We start from the raw sequence: 6000 nt of genomic DNA, 5'->3' as shown, positions 1-6000 counted from the left end.
CCCATAAATGATTTTCTTTCCATTCAGATGGTAAACTGTTCCGAAGCCGCATAGCATTTGAATAAGGCATTTGATTATGCAACACAATGGACCAATATAAAAACATCATATTTTTCACTTTAAATAATGCAGATTTAACGAGCAACAGAGACATGTGAACTATAATAAGAGATTTGTTATTCTAAACCTCAAGTTAAATGGGAGTTTATTTGCCGACAACGTTCTGCAATCATTGCTTGAATATCCTTTTTCTTCTTCTGAGTTGTATGAGTGTCCAGAACATGGACTGAAGCACTCACATCTAGTCATGAGTTTTCTTTCAATTTCTTGACCATTGTTTTTCCTGCACAAAATTAAAATCATCATATGAATTAACAAAATTAAAATTAACCTTTTTTTTATTAAAGTTTGGTTAGCGAGGAAGGGTAAGCGGCGAACATCCCAGCTATGCTGGCACCCCCACCACAGACCCAAAAAAACCCCGAACCAAATTTATTAAAAGAGAAAATAAATGTCATAATAAAAAAAAGAATAAAGAATGAAATGAAGCCAAACAATTAGGAAAAACGATAAACGCAACGTCCTACACGATCATGAAAAAAGACCGATCCACAAAAATCCGGGACACAATCCCACCAAGTCGATGTTGTTGTCGTTCGTCCATAATTTGCAAGCGAGTCCGGAACATGATTACCTTCACGAAAAATATGAGACACCACAAATGCCACAGAATTGATCTGATTTAAACAATTGAACCATTTTTGTCTAAGCAACCAAGGAACCAAACAAGATTTAGATTTGAACATCTGCACAACATACATTGAGTCGCTTTCAAGCCAAATTTTCTGCCAACCTTTACTGATAGCCATGTCAACGGCGTAAACAGCAGCAGATAGTTCAGCAAGATAAGCAAAGAAGCTTTCAATTGAAAAGGCAAACGCACTAAGGCATATACTAGTATGCGAGCAATAAATACCTCCGCAACCCGCAGGACTAGGAGCACCCGTGACAGACGCATCAGTATTGATCTTAATCCAATCCCTCGGAGGTGGTTGCCAAAAAACCGGAGTAATGTGCGGAGCCTTAGCAATACGCTTTTCAATCCCGAGCTCACCTAAGATTTGAAGTTCTACTAGCGAATTCCAAACGGAGCCCCATCCCGTGTGATCAGATTCACGAATAGCTCCCCAAATCCGTCTCAGCGTGACGGAAGTATCAACCCTCTCATCCTCAAAAATGGACTTATTACGAGCAAGCCATAGAGCCCAAATCGTATTAACAATTGCTGCCGCATATAAATCAGTGATTTGAGTACTGAAACGTTGAATAACAATATGATCAACCAGATTCTTAAGAGTCGAGTCCGTGTTAATTCATCTTCCAAACAATGAGTAACACTATGCCAAATAAATTTGGAAAACCGACATGAGACAAAAAGGTGGTCCAACGTTTCAGTATCTAACGAGCACACTGCAACGAGAAACAACTAGACAGCGGCACAACTGAAGCTGATCATGTGTTGGCAAATACCCAAGATAAGCCCTCCATCCAATAAGCGAGTGTGCAGGAGGAACACTCTGACACCTTAAAAAATGACTCCAAGGCTGTTGAGTAGGAGGAGATCTAAGCCAAGCGTACAGGAGCTTAACAGTTAGAACCCCACTCGTAGCAGGCTTCCAAACACATATATCAATATCGTCCCTACCCCGCCTAATATTCCACAATCTATTCTCCACATCCACAGGTAACACGTGAAGATTATGCCAATTATTACCATCCAAATAATCCTCCACCAAATCAAGACAACGTCGATGTTGACTAGCAAATAGGCCAATTTGTGAAGCCAGCGAAGGACACATCCAAGCCCCATTCCAAAAATTAAGTACAGAGTGCTGACCAATCTACAAAAAATTGTGATGCTCAATTTCAAAATAAATGGATTTTATCGAGCCCCAAATAGAAGAATTCATGATATAATGTCGTGACTGTCCCGCTTTATTGAGAAAACGAGTTCCAAGTAAGTTAAAGCAGAGAGAATTTTCCTGGAGAAGTCCCCAAGCCATCTTTCCATTCAGCGCCTTGTTTAGAATAGGCATATTCTTTATTCCAAGACCTCCATCCTTGAAGTTTTGACAACAAATTTTCCAAGGGACAGTGACAAGCTTCTTGCAATTAATGGACCCAGACAAAATAAAATTCCTCATATGCCTAGTCATACATGTAAGGAGCACAGAGGGCCACTTATAAATGATAAAAGAGTGAATGAAGCTACCAGTAATTACAGAATTTATTAGAGCCACTCTCCCAGCCATAGACAAATAATGCCCTTTCCATTTAGCAAAGTGAGCAAGCACCCTGTCCATTAAACTAGAGTGATGTTGTGTCTTTGGTAAACCAACAAACAAAGGGACTCCAAGATAGCGAAATGGAACAGAACCTTGATGAATACCAATAATATCAGCAAGACGATTGCCACATCTAGAAGAAATAAAGGAGCCCAAAACTAATTCATATTTGTTCCAACTAACACAATGACCCGAGATAGATCCATACCGCTCAAATACACCCTTAATAACAGCTAGATTACCCAAAGAGGCCCTGCAGAAGAGAAGAATATCATCGGCATAAAATAAATGAGTCAAACACCTTTGCATAAGTATATTGCATTAGAGCAAGTCGCCTAGTGTCTACGAGGTGAAGCAACCAACGGCTAAGAAAGTCCTTAGCAATACCAAACAATATAGGAGACAACGGGTCGCCTTGTCAAAGCACATCGGAAATATCCACTAATGGCTCCATTGTTCAAAATTGAAATCCGAGATGCAAATAAAATGTTCAGAATCCAATCTTTGAATTTAATAGAGAAACCAAAAGCGTCCATCACGGCAAGTAAAAAATTCCAATTTAAAGTGTCAAAAGCTTTCCTGATGTCAACCTTCAAGGATAAGTTCCCTCCAAAACACTTTTTATGAAGCATATTAGTGCCTTCAGAAGCAAGCGAAATGCATTAGTGAATAGTTCGTCCAGGAATAAATACAAATTGATTCTGAGAAACAATGCATTAGTGCCTATCAGCCAAAATTTTTGTAATTATTTCATAACTAAAGTTGCTCATTGCAATCGACCTATACTGATCAAGAGATATCACACCCTCCACTTTCGGGATAACGACCATAATATTGGAGCACATGCCAGCATGTATCATGCCACTCATAAAGAAGCTTTTGACAACAGCAAACACGTCAGCACCAATAATATCCCAGAAATACTGAAAAAAGACCCCAGAAAACCCATCAGGTCCAGGCGAACTACTGTTATCCATTGCAAAGACTACCATATGAACTTCATTCATATTCGGGAAATGAGTAAGCAAATCATTATCCAAGTCAGAGACAAGATGTGGAACAACCTCATAAACTAGATCATAATTATGATGCATATATTTATAGTGATATGATTGTGGTAAGTGAAAGGCCGTGAAAGGGGAAGGGTCACGTAATTACTACTGAGTTTAGGGTTGTGTGTAATATTAATGACCTGTTTGTCTTTTGCAGATACCAAGACCTTTGGGATTATAGGCCTAATTATTACTCCAAGATATGGATTGACTTATGGAAGATTGGTTATTTTTTGTGTTTTTTAATTCATAAATGTATTGGTTATTTGGATTGACATTAGGCACAAATGTAAACATATTATGAGCATTGGTCTCCAATAAAATTAAAACCATTGATATACAGAATTTAATCTTCATATTTTAGAATGTTTCTGTATTCAGGTATAAAAACCAGAAATTCAAATGAAGAAGAAGGCATAAAGTGACATTTTAATTTTTAAAAATCTCATCTAAACAACAATAAAAAGACATTAAAATTAATGTTTCTGTCACATGAAAAAAAATCCATTGACATGATTGATTAAGACGCGTGCCATCTAAACAGGCTATAACGGCAATAATTATTATATGAACTGTCATCTCAAATTAAATATGCCAATTTCCCACATGCTAACCTGACTGTCGTCTGAAGGTGCAATAGACGACAGCGAGCCCCGTGACAGATTTATATCTCGCGTAGTTCCAACAAATTGCCCAGACAAAACTCCAGCGACTAGTAGCAATGTCAACACTTTTGCTAAAGGAGACAACTCTGGTATGACTCTAAACGCTATCCCTGGTAAGCTATCAAACCTTACTGGATAATAGACTTACAAGGAAATCTAATTGGCTGTTGAAATTTCATAGATTTTTGTGTTGAGATTTTATCTGAAATTTACAGTTTACAAATGCATCCACTAAATTTCTGATTATGTCAATTTAAGTTTTACTTTTTACTTAGAATGTAAATCCAATCAAGGGAAATTTTTAATATTCCGGATGCCAAATGGGTTTTCGGCCCAACTTCAAAGGATTCATAATATATTCAATGTTGTTGTTTTATAACAGAATAAGGTGCAAAAATACTCATAACGTTTACAGGCAGTAGCACTTTTATCATTAACATCTAAAATGGTGCAATTTTACCCGTACCATTGGCCAGCAAAAGCAATTTTACCCTAATGTTAGCAAGTTGGGAAAGTTTCAAACATTATTATTAAACACAAATATTGTGTTCATTATTCTGCACCAATTTAGCGAAATATTTGACTTTTTTTGTCTACTCATAAAAAATACAATATATTTTTTAATTTTTTTAAAAAAAAATCACGTTTAGTCATATATTTTTGATCTGTACTAATTAGTAATAAAATGATGCACATGTGAAGTGTAGATTACAATATTCATGACCGAGAAGACAATTTGATGAATAATTTTTCCAATTAACCGAACTTGTCACGTTAGGGGTAAAGGTTCGGCCAATATTTCCTACATCCTCAGACACTACCAAATAATGGTTTACTAAGCAAATATTAAAATAGAGAAAGGAATAGTAGTTAACTAAGCCTTAATTTCATTTTTTAAAATTTCATATATCTTAATTAGCAATTAAGACGCTACTGCAAAAGTAATGAGATAATATAAATCGAATATGTTTCATAAAATAAAATAAAAAATGTTATATATATTTTTAATGTAATTGACAAATAAAATGGATTATGAGGAGGTATCCAATAGAAAAGAGAAACGGAAAACAATCTAAAAAGCAACCCAAAGCACAAGTGAGACAAAATTTGTTGCGGAAATGACTAGTAGATTGAAAGGTAAAGCATAAGAAAAATACTGAGAACAACAAAATTTCACGAGGTTCGGTCTATATTGTATACGTCCTCGGCAAATAATACTTTACTAAGAAAATATTACAATAGAGAAAGGAAGAGAAAACAAATAAACCTTAATTTCATTTAAAAAAAATTCATATATCTTAATTAGCAAATAAGATTGCACTGCACACACTATTCGAAACGAAGGCCACCTAGGTGCCCTGCGTTTTATTGACTCCTAGGCGATTTTCATCCACTTGGACTTTGCTTAGGCCGCCTAGACACTGTCTAGAATGCCTAGGTGCCGCCTAAGCGATAATAAACAAAAACATTTTTAATTATGAATTTATTTTATTGCTTTATTATAATTTACATTTAAGTTGTTCTAATAATATTGATGTTGAAATGTTAATATTTGCAAAATTTTAAAGATATATGTTACCAATATTCGTGTTTTTCTATATTAAATAATTTTATATTATTATTTTTAAATTGTATAATATATATTTTAATTGAATTTATATAATAATTTGTTGATTAATAAATGAAAAATATAAAAATACGAATCCAATTAATCCCCGATTAATCTTGAGGGCACTATCACCTCGATTAAATCGAATATGTTTCATAAAATAAAATAAAAAATCGTTTTTATATTTTTTTTTATGAAATTGATAAACATGGTTATTAGAGGTGTCAAAGAGAAAAGAAGAAATGGGAAACAATCTAAAAAGCAACAAAAATTGATGTTTAGGTATCAATCCAGTCCCTAACTTAGAAAATTTTGACAAACTGGTCCTG

Source organism: Euphorbia lathyris, chromosome 3 (genome assembly GCF_963576675.1).
Source record: "Euphorbia lathyris chromosome 3, ddEupLath1.1, whole genome shotgun sequence".
NCBI lineage: Eukaryota > Viridiplantae > Streptophyta > Magnoliopsida > Malpighiales > Euphorbiaceae > Euphorbia > Euphorbia lathyris.
The sequence above is the reverse complement of the archived record's forward strand: the minus strand, read 5'-3'. Positions refer to the sequence as shown.